At 29.1% G+C, this 17,108-nt stretch overlaps 1 protein-coding gene across 1 annotated transcript in view; it reads right to left on the bottom strand.

The window, feature by feature from the left end:
- Positions 1–8,243, bottom strand: part of LOC145247521 (mitogen-activated protein kinase kinase kinase 13-like) — a 280,001-nt gene extending 271,758 nt beyond the window's left edge. Inside the window, exon 1 of the mRNA XM_080109342.1 lies at positions 8,145–8,243. The gene's annotated coding sequence lies outside the window, so the exon portion shown is untranslated. The remainder of the gene's footprint in view (positions 1–8,144) is intronic.
- Positions 8,244–17,108: the final 8,865 nt, after the last annotated feature.

Genomic DNA, 17,108 nt, shown 5'->3' with positions numbered 1-17,108 from the left:
GCATATGTATATGTCATGTATATATATACACATACATATATATCTATATATCTATAAAAGTGAAAGTGTCTGTCTGTCTGTCTGTCTGTGTACATTTCCCTACACAATAACTCAATCAATTTTCAGTCTACAGACTCGAAATTTGATATACAGGGTATGGAGATTTGGGAAAATCTTTGTGATCCTTTTTCGGCTAGAAATTTGGCTGTTAAGGGGTCAAAGTTCAAGTATTTGACCTTTGAGAATTCCTCCACCAATTTTGGGTATAAACAATTGAAATTTTAGATATAGGTTCCTTGGACATGGATCTAACTTGATAACTTGATTTGATCCCAAGGCAATAAATGGTAAGGGGTCATGATAAGGGTGAAAGTTAAAAAAAAATTTGACCTCTGCGGTCTCTACCAAATTACTCAGACAATTTCTGCTTTAAACATTTGAAATTTTACATAAAGGGTATTCAGAGATAGGGCAAGCTTTTTCATCGCTTTGGGTCGAAAATTTGAGCTACCAATATATAAATGTATGTATGTATGTATGTATGTACGTACGTATGTATGTATGTATGTATGTATGTATGTATGTATGTATGTATGTATGTATGTATATCTGCCCAAAACCTTCGACGGGGGCGGCGGATTTTCATAAGATCAGTATCGTTTTGAAACTTGACCTTCAGACGACAAATACCGAAAAACTGGCTAAAAATATTAATTTCATTCACCTTCAACAAGGCAATTTTCTACAGGGAGGTGTTGCTTTTTTCACCGATATTTTCGAAAGTCATCCCCTCTTTTCGATTTCTAGCCTAAATTTAAACATACGTCACTTCCGGTTTAGTGGTGGCCGTCATAGCAAAGACGTCACGTTTTTTCCCCCCATTCTTTTCCTCCTTCACAGTACGGGTTCGAGCCTGCCTTCCTACTACCACTTTTTTTTTCTTTGCTCAACATACACCTCCAAACACCTGGGTAACGCCGGGTACCCATGCTAGTTTTATATGTTACAACTTTTATTATTTTATATGTTACAACTTTTATTATTTTATATTTAACAATTTTTATTATTTTATATTTTAAAACTTTTATTATTTTATAATATACAACTTTTATTATTTTATATTTTACAATTTTTATTATTTTATAATATACAACTTTTATTATTTTATATTTTACAACTTTTATTATTTTATATTTTACAACTTTTATTATTTTATATTTTACAACTTTTCTTATTTTATATTTTACAACTTTTATTATTTTATATTTTAAAACTTTTATTATTTTACATTTTACAATTTTTATCATTTTATATTTTACAATTTTTATCATTTTATATTTTACAACTTTTATTATTTTATATTTTAAAACTTTTATTATTTTATATTTTACAACTTTTATTATTTTATATTTTAAAACTTATTATTTTACATTTTACAATTTTTATCATTTTATATTTTACAATTTTTATTATTTTATATTTTACAACTTTTATTATTTTATATTTTACAATATTTATTATTTTATATTTTACAACTTTTATTATTTTATATTTTACAACTTTTATTATTTCATATTTTACAATTTTTATTATTTCATATTTTACAATTTTTATTATTTCATATTTTACAATATTTATTATTTTATATTTTACAATTTTTATTATTTCATATTTTACAACTTTTATTATTTTATATTTTACAATATTTATTATTTTATATTTTACAATTTTTATTATTTTATATTTTACAATTTTTATTATTTCATATTTTACAATTTTTATTATTTCATATTTTACAATTTTTGTTATTTTGTATTTTACAGTTGTTATTATTTTATATTTCACAATTTTTATTATTTTATATTTCACAATTTTTATTATTTTATATTTTACAATTTTTGTTATTTTGTATTTTACAGTATTTATTATTTTATATTTTACAATTTTTGTTATTTTGTATTTTACAGTTTTTATTAGTTTATATTTTACAATTTTTATTATTTTATATTTTACAATTTTACATTTTACAATTTTTACTATTTTACATTCTACAATTTTTACTATTTTACATTCTACAATATTTATTATTTTATATTTTACAACTTTTATTATTTTATATTTTAAAACTTTTATTTTATATTTTACAATTTTACATTTTTCAGTTTTTATTAGTTTATATGTTACAATTTTTATTATCTTATATTTAACAATTTTTATTATTTTGTATTTTACAACTTTTATTATTTTATATTTTACAGTTTTTATTATTTTATATTTTACAGTTTTTATTATTTCATATTTTACAATTTTTATTATTTTATATTTTACAACTTTTATTATTTTATATTTTACAACTTTTATTATTTTATATTTTACAACTTTTATTATTTTATATTTTACAATTTTTATTATTTTATATTTTACAATTTTTATTATTTTATATTTTACAACTTTTATTATTTTATATTTTACAACTTTTATTATTTTATATTTTACAATTTTTATTATTTTATATTGTACAATATTTATTATTTCATATTTTACAATTTTTATTATTTTATATTTTACAACTTTTATTATTTTATATTTTACAACTTTTATTATTTTATATTTTACAACTTTTATTATTTTATATTTTACAATTTTTATTATTTTATATTTTACAATTTTTATTATTTTATATTTTACAACTTTTATTATTGTATATTTTACAACTTTTATTATTTTATATTTTACAATTTTTATTATTTCATATTTTACAATTTTTATTATTTTATATTTTACAACTTTTATTATTTTATATTTTACAATTTTTATTATTTTATATTTAACAATTTTTATTATTTTATATTTTACAACTTTTATTATTGTATATTTTACAACTTTTATTATTTTATATTTTACAATTTTTATTATTTCATATTTTACAATTTTTATTATTTTATATTTTACAACTTTTATTATTTTATATTTTACAACTTTTATTATTTTATATTTTACAACTTTTATTATTTTATATTTTACAATTTTTATTATTTTATATTTTACAATTTTTATTATTTTATATTTTACAATTTTTATTATTTTATATTGTACAATATTTATTATTTTATATTTTACAATTTTTATTATTTTATATTTTACAATTTTTATTATTTTATATCTTACAATATTTATTATTTTATATTTTACAATTTTTATTATTTTATATTTTACAATATTTATTATTTTATATTTTACAATTTTTATTATTTTATATCTTACAATATTTATTATTTTATATTTTACAATTTTTATTATTTTATATTTTACAATATTTATTATTTTATATTTTACAATTTTTATTATTTTATATTTTACAATATTTATTATTTTATATTTTACAATTTTTATTATTTTATATTTTACAATTTTCTCACACAAATTTAAAGGAATGATGCACAATGTTGTGCAGCTGAAACTTTATTTAAATAAAAGCAGCTCAAGCACAAAGCATACAAGTTAATAAACAGTGATCGTGTGCTGGAGTCTTCCCATCTACCCAAACGTGAAAATAACCATGGAACGGCCTGCCTGGTGGGCTCTATGGAAAGATTATTAAATGTTCCAACTGGCAAAGTGACAATATCAAATCATGTATGGTACTTGTAAGAAAGACTAAAAACGGAAATTAAAAACGATATTTTTTAAATTCTTATTTCCCCCAAACAAAGTATCACTCTGACGTAAGGGCTGCTATTTGGGATCATGTCTGACAGAGGACTATGCAATGAGATGACCAAGATGTCAGTAGTGTATTTATTTATTTTTGCAGACTGTTATCTTTATCTTCATATTTGTTGTTGTTTCATCACGTTTCGACCAAGTATTCCTCTGGCCTGCTTTGAGAAGAATTGAAACTGCTATCTTCAGATAATGCTCATCTGGAACAGTAGAGACTCACTGCCTCTGTCAACTGCGCCACAGACCCAGTATATGTATATATATATATATATATATACTAGCAGAAATACCCGTCGTTGACTGGGTTCAAAAACAGCCTACAGAAAATAGACTCTGATTGATGAAAGTATGATAGGTTATGAAAAGGAGGGGTTGTAAAGAGATAGGTTTTGATGCTCAAAAATTTTACCCTAAGCAAAATATGATGAAAGTAAAGATAATTTTTGCGAAAATATATTTTTTTAGATCAACTTTGTTTCCATTCGTAGCCAAGAGTGACCAACAAAATGATGTTTCTTTACAAAGAGAAAAGTATATATATATAATAATATAAATATACAAGAAATAAATGTTACCATAGTCAATAAAAGTTACTTTTATAGTAGAAAAGTTCATTGGTTTGTATTTTTAAGTAGTTTGTAAAAAAAAATTTTTTTTTTTAAATTTACGAACCGATTTTTAAAAAAATCAGAATGGCAGCGACTTTGAAATGGAGAGCTCCATTTTCAATTTGAAGGAGGGGTACCTGAGCATTCTGTGTTAACAATTTAAGAGAGTTCCGTCAACGTAAGGAATATTTATAAGCATATTTTAATGTTTTCCGTTATTTTGTGCTTGAGGAGTATTCGATTATGGCATGTATAGTTTATATAAAAATTCATTTAAGTAGTTATCGCCTAAAATTTCGTTTTAATTTCAGTTCGCTGAAATTATTTCAAGTAAAGAACATTAAAAACTATTTCAAAACACAAAAACATGAACTGAACTTTTATTGACTATGGTAACATTTATTTCTTGTATATTTATTTTTTCAGGTAATCGTTTGTTGGCTTTTCTGCTAAACACTCTTACTAAATAATATCGACGAAATATCGAAAAACAAAGAAACAAAAACAGTTTTGAAAAATAATGAAGCTTTACTTACTTTAGTAAAATAATCCGAAACAGCAAAATGGGATATTAAAAAAGTAAACACGTAATTACTTTAGTTTTTTAAAGCAAAGAATCGATATAAATATGAATAAGAAGAAAATGGTGCCCTTTTCAAGCAGAACAGCTTCATTTCAGTTTTACAGTATTGAATTGTGTAGTATTACACCGTCGGATTCAGGGTTGCACTATTGTAATGTAAAGAACACGCAGAAAGGGTTGTAATCAACTGAATTCCTTCTAGTACACTGACAAAAAAAAAGCTTAAAGAGATATATAAATAAAAATAAAAAGGTTATGTAAATGTTTTTAAAAAGACACGTAATCACGTGAGCAGGATTTTTTTCCTTCTTTTGACACGATAACAAGTAACGTTCTTATTTTTTATTATTTATCTATTTTCGAAAGAGTGCCACGTGCAAGTGGAGAAGGAAAGAAACAGTTATGCAAAATTTGTGTCTAGAATTGTCTAAACTTCCAACATTTTTTGGGGCTTTCACTTTAATAAGAACGTGAATTTATGAGGTGAATTTATTCAACACAATATGATTCAATTCAAAAAAATAAATAAAACTAACGTGAATAAAGATTAAAGTTAAGGTATTATTGTGGACCCTCACCCCCTTTTAAAAAACCTTGTTAAACTTTGTGGCATATTTACTTTCTATGGAGGTCAGGCGTGAAGAAACACCCAATAATTTTATTATACCATATTTCTTCAAACTGAAACATAATTATCAAAGTATACTTACGCAGATAGATATGAAAAGTCTTTATTAAAGTGTATGCCTATTTCCATTCTATGGAGGCCAGGGGCAAACGCAGACCCCACAATTTTATTATACCATCCCTATTTAAGTTAAAACATACTTATCAAAGTATCCTTATGTACATCTATATCAAAAACCCTTGTAACCGTTTTTAAAAATTTTTTATTTCCATACTTTGGGGGCCAGGCGCGAATGCAGACCCTACAATTTTAATGAACCACCGTTCTGCCAGATCAAACATAACCCATTCCTGATCCTCGATACATCTTCTATCATTATATGTAATCAGTTTTTTTAAATAGTCAACCATATAGGAGCCTATTCGTGACCAGACACACACACACACACACATGTTCAGCTTTATATTATAGATTTTATTTTTATTTTTTTATGAAGCCTCATCTCAAAGGATTAAAAAAAATAAAAATAAAATAATATATAAGATATCAATTCACATTACATTTAAACTTCTGCATGTCAGTACAGTCAGAGAATCAGGTAACAGGAAGGGAATTCCAAAGTCTTGCAGTTCAAGCAAAGATGCTTATAAAGTAGAAGACTTTCTGGTATCTAAGGACCTCTAGAGTGAAGGGGTTGGAATTTTTTCTTTATCAGGTTAGTCGGAGGTATGCATTTCAAGAGTGGTACAAGGGCAATGAGTTCATCAAAGCACATTCCATTAAAGTACTTGTAAAATAGGCTCATGGATGCAACATGGTAGCGATGGGACAGGGGTTAGTGCTTGGTTAATAGTGCAGGACCTATTAGATTAGAGATTCTTTTTTGGGGTCCTGTATAAGAGTGAGAGATGTGGTAGATGCACCAGCCCAGATGTGCCAACAATACTCCATGCATAGGCGAATGGTGGCTTTGTAGAGGTACAGGATATTCTCAGGTGTGAGTAATTTTCTAGCGTGGGGTGGGGAAAACAAAAAGTACAAACAGATGTTAATAACACCCTCTCAACCCTGTCTAAATGATGGATGGGAACAAAAAACAAACAGGTCGATCTCTATTTAAGATTATTTAAAAATGTATTGGAGAGAAAGAATGTTTTCAAAAAAAAAAAAAAAATATATATATATATATATATATATATATATATATATATATATATATATATATATATATATATATAGGGGAATATGAAATTCAGCTACATCACTGTAAACTTGATTAAACATTGTTTTATCTTAATTATTTCGATTCTTTGGACTACTATTCTCATCTTGAGTGTTATTTTCACAAAGTTTCAGTCGATGTAACTTCCGACCATTTTTCAGGCGTATGTTATTGAAATCGGGAATGTTTCTGTCTAACTCATGAATCTGGGCAGAATTTCAAACAAAACCCTATATTTACTTCAAGGGTAGCATGATTTCGTTCCGTCAGTCATGATTAGATAGAGGTTCTAAGTAAGTTGTAATTGTATTTTTCAATCATCCACACTGAACCTTCAACCTTCAGGAGAATATCACTTTTACAATTGCTTTTTTTTTCCCCCAAGTATTCTAACAATTTTTCCACAGGTCCTTGCAGAAACGTTCTTGTCTTTATCATTTTGTCAGGTTGTTGCATAAGTTCCCGCCATTTTATAAAAAAAAAAAATTGTTTCAAAACATGTTTTGATATTTGCCAAAGTGTTACATATCATTAGAAAGCACGTGTTCTGTTCTACAAGATAATGATCATCGTTTTATGCTCACATAATTTTTTCTCATTTCTCAGAACCGTCAAATGACATTTTCGACAAATCACATTTTTGACACCTCCTTCTTTTCGCCTTTAATCAAGGTCGAAAAGCGAGTAAAGTAACCAAGGATATTTGTGCCATATATGGATAAAACTCTATAACTGGGAGAACTGTTTGAGATTGGTTTACCAGATTCAAACCATGGTAACCAGAATTTTGCCAGGGTTACCCATACTGGATTTATATTAAGAACATTGGGCTCCATATTTTGGCCAAGTTTCAGAAAAATCTAATGGATGGATCAAAAGTTATGGGGAAAAATGTGTAAATTTTTACCATTTTGGGGCATTTTTGACCTCTTTTGAACCCCTGGGGACGCAACAAGAATTTTTGCAAAAAAAAAAGTTCTTTTTACTGTGCACATCTATTCAATGAAATACAATTTGTGGCAAAATTTCAGGAAAAACTAATGGACGGTTATCTGGCAATCATCCGGAATAACGGACGCACAGACAGACACATGGACGGATGTCACTGAAAACATAGGTTCATCTCCGATAAATTGGGAGACCAATACAAGTTTAGCATCTGTGATTAAATGCCAAGCTAGATTTTATTTATTCAATTTTGCAAGGCGCGTAGATCTTCTGTATTCTCTGTGTTCTAACATGTATTTTACATTGGTAAAAGTTAACAATACAAAACAGAAGTGAAACGAAATTCCTTCAGGTAAGAATGTTTAATAGGACCAAGCATTTATCTTGAAACACAAATTACTTTTATAATTTTTTTTTTCTAAAATTACTTACCTTAAAAATAGCTAATCTTTTGAGTATAAAATCAATAAACTAGATGAATAATCGTATCCTAGGCATCAGCTTTTCTTGTGACCATTCAACAACCTGAAAACAAAATCAAGAAATAAAAAATATCACTAAAGATTTCAATAATTAAACCGTGTGTTTAGCTTATATTTGTGAAATTATGAGACAACTTTTTCTTTTTTTTTTTTTTTACATGGAGTTCACCACTTATCAAGGCCCAATGGCCACTCGGGGATAAGAGTTATTGTGTGTACAGTAATCAAAGGGATAGTGTAGCAATAGTATTGGAGAATTGGTAAGGTGTCATTACTTAGGGGTGGGGGCGGTTCATCAGGAATTTGTTTGTGTTGGACTTGAAGACATCCAGGTTGAAGTCGGGAGGGAAACAGGCAAGCGGAACAGAGTTCCACAGGCGTGCAGTTCTAAGAAAGAAGCTTTGTTCATATGTGTGTGTATTTCTTACTTCAATAAACTTTGATATAATTATGCTAATTATTACTGACGTCAACCCATTGGATCGGACTGCATACAAATAATTCACTTCTTACGTACTTGCACTAATGACAGCAGCTTTCTCCCTGGCATGTAGTATATTGCTTAGCCTAGTTGACTGTGCGCAGTGGTCCTGGTCAAACCCACATCAGATAGCTTATTATTATTATTATTATTATTATTATCATCATCATCATCATCATTATTATTATTATTCTCATTCTCATGTCATGGCATATTCATGCTGTAAATGAAATCATGGTTATTGTGCTCCATAGGCTTTGGTCCATTGTTGGTCATATTCCTCTGAAGACATCACATGATTTTGAACTTGGCAGAATACATGGGGTGGGTTGCCATTATCTTCCCCAGTTCAGTGGCATCTGACTCGTCTGTTTGCACCTATCCGTTGTCCTTAGATCATCCGCATACCTGCAGTCGAATAACATAACTCTCAATACCATAAGGTATTGCTTGCCTTGTGGCCATAACTCTCAATACTCGTGGCCATAACTCTCAATACCTGTGGCCATAACTCCCAATACCATAAGGTATTGCTTGCCTTGTGGCCAAAGTTCAAAAATGTAGTATCTATTCCGGCAGATACTGCAATCAAAGACCATATGTGGGGGCAACCCCCATATATCAGACCACTGGTCAATGTAGGAGAAACCCTTCATACCAATTGTCACTATCTAGTTCCCCTCTCGAGAGAGCTGGTCCTCCTCCCCTTCACTTCCCATGTTAAAAAACGGCCTTGTGCCTAATTTGCTCAGTGGGGAAGCAAATAAATATCAACTCTTAATACCATAATTCATCCTCCACCATGGTCATTCAACAGCCTGCTGTCAATGTCATCAGAGTCACCTTCTCCTAAATGCATGTCTTAATTAAGACTAGGGATGCATCTCTCCCAGTAAATTAACGCACCTTCAGATATCAACCTGAAAATTTTTTATGACACAGCGCAGTACATACAGCACCTAGCCTTCCCAAATGGTCACCCATCTGGTACTGGTAAGGCTCATCATTGCTTAACTTTGGTGATCTGGTGGGAACCGGTGTGTCAACGTGATTGTGCATTAATGATAACTACCTATCATAATTCTAATGTCAAAGGCAACAATATGTGTCTCGTGGAATGTTGCATTTTCCACACAACAAAAAATTTATGTTGGATTTGTCATTGAGAAGAAACCTAACTCTTACCTTGCTTTGTTTGATACTTGCATGCGAGTTCTAAAAGCATAGCAAACAATTTGACTATAAAGAAAAAATTGCATGCATGGTAGACTGGATTCATTTAACAAGGCTTAAATACGGGGTAATTACACACACATACACACACACACACACACACACACACACACACACACACACACACACACACACACACACACACACAAAATGTAACCCATGGAATCATTAAAAGAAATTCACATTTCTTTCTTTAATCTAATCATATTTGATACAAATAAACATCAATCTATACTTGTAAACGGAATGCTTTAAGGGGAGGTCAGTAAAAAAGTGCATAAAATTTACTTTGAAAATAGAAAAACATTAAACAAAGTCATAACACTAATAACGTTTTGTTATTATGATAATAGACATAATATTAAACAATGTCATAACACTAAGAACGTTTGATAATAGACATAATATTAAACAAAGTCATAACACTAATAACGTTTTGTTATTATGATAATAGACATAATATTAAACAATGTCATAACATTAAGAACGTTTGATAATAGACATAATATTAAACAAAGTCATAACACTAATAACGTTTTTTATTATGGTAATAGACATAATATTAAACAGTCATAACACTAATAACGTTTTGTTATTATGATAATAGACATAATATTAAACAAAATCATAACACTAATAACGTTTTGTTATTATGATAATAGAAATAACATTAAACAATGTCATAACACTAATAACGTTTTGTCATTATGATAATAGAAATAACATTAAACAATGTCATAACACTAATAACGTTTTGTCATTATGATAATAGAAATAACATTAAACAATGTCATAACACTAATACCGTTTTGTCATTATGATAATAGAAATAACATTAAACAATGTCATAACACTAATAACGTTTTGTTATTATGATAATAGACATAATAGTAAACAAAATCATAACACTAATACCGTTTTGTCATTATGATAATAGAAATAACATTAAACAATGTCATAACACTAATAACGTTTTGTTATTATGATAATAGACGTAATATTAAACAAAATCATAACACTAATAACGTTTTGTTATTATGATAATAGAAATAACATTAAACAATGTCATAACACTAATAACGTTTTGTCATTATGATAATAGAAATAACATTAAACAATGTCATAACACTAATAACGTTTTGTCATTATGATAATAGAAATAACATTAAACAATGTCATAACACTAATACCGTTTTGTCATTATGATAATAGAAATAACATTAAACAATGTCATAACACTAATAACATTTTGTTATTATGATAATAGAAATAACATTAAACAATGTCATAACACTAATACCGTTTTGTCATTATGATAATAGAAATAACATTAAACAATGTCATAACACTAATAACGTTTTGTCATTATGATAATAGAAATAACATTAAACAATGTCATAACACTAATACCGTTTTGTCATTATGATAATAGAAATAACATTAAACAATGTCATAACACTAATAACGTTTTGTTATTATGATAATAGACATAATATTAAACAAAATCATAACACTAATACCGTTTTGTCATTATGATAATAGAAATAACATTAAACAATGTCATAACACTAATAACATTTTGTTATTATGATAATAGACATAATATTAAACAAAATCATAACACTAATAACGTTTTGTTATTATGATAATAGAAATAACATTAAACAATGTCATAACACTAATAACGTTTTGTCATTATGATAATAGACATAATATTAAACAAAATCATAACACTAATAACGTTTTGTTATTATGATAATAGAAATAACATTAAACAATGTCATAACACTAATACCGTTTTGTCATTATGATAATAGAAATAACATTAAACAATGTCATAACACTAATAACGTTTTGTCATTATGATAATAGAAATAACATTAAACAATGTCATAACACTAATACCGTTTTGTCATTATGATAATAGAAATAACATTAAACAATGTCATAACACTAATAACATTTTGTTATTATGATAATAGACATAATATTAAACAAAATCATAACACTAATACCGTTTTGTCATTATGATAATAGAAATAACATTAAACAATGTCATAACACTAATAACGTTTTGTTATTATGATAATAGACATAATATTAAACAAAATCATAACACTAATAACGTTTTGTTATTATGATAATAGAAATAACATTAAACAATGTCATAACACTAATACCGTTTTGTCATTATGATAATAGAAATAACATTAAACAATGTCATAACACTAATAACGTTTTGTCATTATGATAATAGAAATAACATTAAACAATGTCATAACACTAATACCGTTTTGTCATTATGATAATAGAAATAACATTAAACAATGTCATAACAATAATAACGTTTTGTCATTATGATAATAGAAATAACATTAAACAATGTCATAACACTAATAACGTTTTGTCATTATGATAATAGAAATAAGATTAAACAATGTCATAACACTAATACCGTTTGTCATTATGATAATAGAAATAAGATTAAACAATGTCATAACACTAATACCGTTTTGTCATTATGATAATAGAAATAATATTTAACTTCAATCTATATTCGATCTATTTAACAAGCCTTACTAACAGTCTTACAGATCCAACTCTTTGTATTCTGACAAGTTCCAATCCTAGCATTCTTAAAAATCCATGTCAGATTCCAACTCCAAGATTTCCAAAATATCTGATTCCGACTTCGACTCCTTATTTTAAAGTCTTCCAATATGATGGTGAGAATCACACCCAAGATGAGGATAATAGTCCAAATAAAACAAATGTTCAATCCTCACCTCAAATTATTAAATAGTGATGATGTACGTGCTTCAGAATTTAAAAAATAACGATAATTGGCATTACTAGGATTACAGTACTCATCTTGAATGTTATTCTCAAAGTTTCAGACATTGGAACCGTCCTGTTGAACAAAAATTACATATGCAACTAGAGTATAGCAGGTAGCAGGTTCAATCCTTACTAGTTTTATAGAAAAATGCAAGCATGAAAAGTAATATGGTTAAGCTTAAACATGGAAAAGTAAAGGACTAGTTGTTAAAACTGGAAAAGAAAAGAACAAGATATTCTAGTAAAAAATATAATAAATTTATAACTTAAAATATTGCAGCATTAAGAATTGATTATATAATGTTATAAATTGAATTTTTAAAAAATTCCGAATGCTGCAATATTTTAAGTTACAAATTTATTATATTTTTTACTAGAATATCTTGTCCCTTTTCTTTTCCAGTTTTAAAAACTAGTTCTTTACTTTTCCATATTTAAGCTTAACCATATTACTTGTCATGCTCGCATTTTTCTATTGTAATCCATGATTTTTCCAGGCTTCCAATAAACTATTCATTTATTCTTTGTTTAACTTCATTCTTATTTTTTTGCCCCCATAAACACATATGCAATAACAATGTACGGCACTCGTCTGCTTTCAATAAAATCCCCCCCCCCAATTATCTCCCTTTCATGCTTTCATTCTCTCTGTTTCACTTGTTACTTCTCTTTTTGAATTAGTAGCAACAGTAGTCGGTGAAGGGACGTGGTTACTATGGAAACTAGTCATAAAAAGCGTTGCTCATTTCTTTACATATTTTTATAATTTTGAACATCAGAAAATTCTTCACAATTTTTCTTTTACTGAAATTGAACATTTTTTTTTCACAATATAGCTGAGAAGGTGATCTATAAACTGCAATAATTGTTTGAGATTTGGTCGAAAAATGAATGAGCGGTGAAGTTTTAAACCAGTCCTAAATCACTAAAACTGCCACACTTAACCATATATTCAAACACTACCGTGTTTGAATGCTAGGCAACAATAACTTAGAATAACATAAATTAACATTGTTGCCTGGTTATGGCTGACAGAATGAAAACAATCTACTTCCATAGATTAGCTAAAGAGTTCAGTTTAAAATTCCGAAAAAGTGCTTCAAACTGCACTTCCCCAGATATGGCAGTTGTTTTCCATCTTAGTGTAGTGATATTACGGATCCTGGGTGAAATCGACCAACCCTGCAGGTATATTCTTACCCGTAAGAATATTATCAGATTGGAAATGTCGTGTATAATTGTTTGCAAATACTGGAATAACAGGTGTGATCTGTGACCCTGCCAAGATAGCGAGAAGAGTTGCCGAGATCAGTGGACATTATGAATAACGAGTTGTCAAAAAGTTAGTTTTTGGGGTCTGAAAGTGTGGACAGAGGTATGAAAGAGACAGAAAGGATATTGAGTTGGAGTTCAATTCGAAATTCTGAAAAAGTGTTCCAAGTGACACCTCCCCAGATATGGTAGCTGTTTTTTTTATCTGAAGACGAATCTGACTCTTATAGATGTCTTGTATCTGCTATCCCTAACTTATCTGTTAACCCAAGAACTCATTTTGAATAGCCAATTAATACAGTGTTATACATATTTTTGAAGATTCTGTATTCTTTGTTAAGAGAAGGTGGCTCTCTAAAAACAATTATTGTAGCTTGTGTCATCATCATCATCATCATCATCAGCAGCAGCAGCAGCAGCAGCAGCAAGAGGTTGAGGAATCCTGCTTTTCCTTCAACAACATTGTTTTGATTTGTTTTCTGCTTGGTCCCCAATATCAATAAGAGATTTCAAGAAATGACATCGAGCCTGGCTGACGGCTAAACAAGCAATATTAGCTAATTAACATTCCCAGCAAGTTTTCTTCCTTTGAGAACAACGCAGTTTATTATAAGCCCTAATGCTGTCCAATATCTCAAGGAGCTGTACAGATTTCACCCTCACCTATACATCCACTATCACTAATTCCAATTTTAAAGAATCAGGGTCTTAGAAACCGAGCTCTGGGGTATTTGATTCTTCCTTTTTTTTTCTATTCTTTTTTTTTTTAACTAGCAGGATCTGTATCCCGGCGTTGCCCAGGAAAACCGAGGAAGCCAAGAATCGCGACACTCAAAAATAAATTGACGGGAAGGGACTTAAAAAACTCTTTTCACACAAAATGCTGAACAGTTAGCCAACATGAAGTTTAGTTTTATATATATACTAGCAGTTCCGCTCGGCTTTGCTCAGGCTCTATGTACTGTTCATAAGGTTATGTACATATGTATATATTAAAAAGTGTGACTATGTAAAGTAATGCCTTTCTGTATAATAGTCTTCCTTAACTACCATAGGGAAAAGACAGACAGACATTTTCACTTTGATAGATATATAAATAGATAGATTGGATGCAATATATAGTAATGATTTAAAACGTATTAAAAAAAAAAAAGACTCATGCACCAGCACCAAGTATCGAAACCAAAACGTTCAGCTCACGATTTATTTTGCCTCTGCCGTCAATGACTGGGCCATGAAGACATGTTTACTGCAAGGCTAAAAATTAAAACATGAACCAATAGCTACTACGCTATGCGTTCGTAATGGCGGCGGCGTTCGACCTTCAACTGGCAAATTTCATTTTTTTAAATTTTCACACTTTTACACTGATTTTTCCGGGCTAAAACCCAAATATAAAGTTTCGCATGGATTCAAATACCTTATATATGAAGTTTCATGTCTGTAGACTAAAAACTCTGGAATGTGAGGTCTAAAGGACAAAATAAGGGAAGCAAGAGTTCTGAAGCTGTCGAAAGTAAACCCCAAATCCATTTTGTACTCTCCTTCAAATAAAGATTATCAGCATGTTTTAGTATCATTTTATCCTAATTTTAGCGGCCCTGTCGATGGGGCATTAGAATACGCTGACTGCCCCCCTGCAGAGGGTAAAAGTCCCTCAATAGGGGTCCTGGATATGATCTTAAACTATATCCAGTGGTGAGGCCCCAGCTTGTGGGCTTTGGGGAGTGTGGAGCCACCCTTTAATTACAATTGCTCCCAGGTCCACTCTGACCCGGAGTGGTAGTACCTGTTAGGGTCCCAACTATGGGTTGAATAGAAACTGACATGAAAACAACAAATATATTCTATCAAAAAAATTTTTCTTCAAAATCTTTGGATTCGGCATTAAATAACCCGAAAAGGGTTGATATGCCGTAAAACAAAACCAACCAACCAACCAACCTAATTTTACCCTTCATAATGTACGTAAGTGGTGCAGGACTTATGTTTGAGAAATTAATTTTATCTTTCCTAGACCGAGTTACAAAATACAAGAATTTAATTTCATTAGAATTGTATAGTATCAAAAAGAAAAAAATATAAACGAAAACTAATTACAAATGAACTACCGGGCAACGTTGGATAGGGACAGCTAGTTTCTTATGAAACATGAGTTCTTCATTTAAAGCACGCAATCTCATATCTAATGAAGTTCAGTTTAAATTTAAAAAGAAAGAAAGATATAATTTCATTTTGAAATGTAACTTCGTTTTTGTCCCTTGAAGGTAAACGTGGCAAAGTGTTTCACAACACACATTGAGGTTTGGTTTCTTCCCTTCTTATGGGAAACGTTTATTGGCTGCCATCAGCGAATATCCCTGTTTTTGCAATAATTATTTGCAGAGAGTGAATTAAAAAAAAAAATGTTTATTTGCCTTTTTGTGCCTATTTACTTGCCTCTCCACGAGGGCAACTTTAAACACAAGGCCGGTTTTTAATGTAGGGAAAATATCCCCCCACCCCAAATGGAACATTTTGGATTGGGAGAAAAATAGAACAAAAATGGTAGAGTGCAATACCAAAACAGATACTACACTTTGCTCCTTGTCTGTACGATCTTGTAGCATAAGCAATGCTGAACGATACCAGATAACCTTGCTAGCATTGAATAAATTGGTTGTTTGAAATTAAATTCTAGTTAAAACAAATGTTTATATAAGTATAAACTAGAAAGTTTGGAGAAATAGTATAAACAGAATGAGTTTTATTTTATTTTATTTATTCATTTTTTTTTTTTACACAAGAGTCACCACTTATCAAGGCCCGGAGGCCACTCGAGGATAAGGGTAAAAGAGTGTACAGTAGTCAATGGGATAATATCGTAGTAATTGTTAGTAATGGAAATTTAGTAAATTGGATTACTTTAGGGGATAGTTCATCAAGAATTTGTTTACGTTGGACTTGAAGACTACCAAATTGTAGTCAGCTGGAAAACAGGTAAAAAGTAGAGAGTTCGAAAAGCATGCAGTTCTAAGAAAGAAGCTTTGTTCACGGAATCTACGTTCAGGTTTAGACACAGATCAAGAGTGAGGGAAATTATTGACAGTG

Source organism: Euprymna scolopes, chromosome 25 (genome assembly GCF_053919585.1).
Source record: "Euprymna scolopes isolate OS-2025 chromosome 25, ASM5391958v1, whole genome shotgun sequence".
Classification (NCBI taxonomy): Eukaryota; Metazoa; Mollusca; class Cephalopoda; order Sepiida; family Sepiolidae; genus Euprymna; species Euprymna scolopes.
Note: the sequence above shows the minus strand (reverse complement) of the source record. Positions and strands in the feature narration are given on the sequence as shown.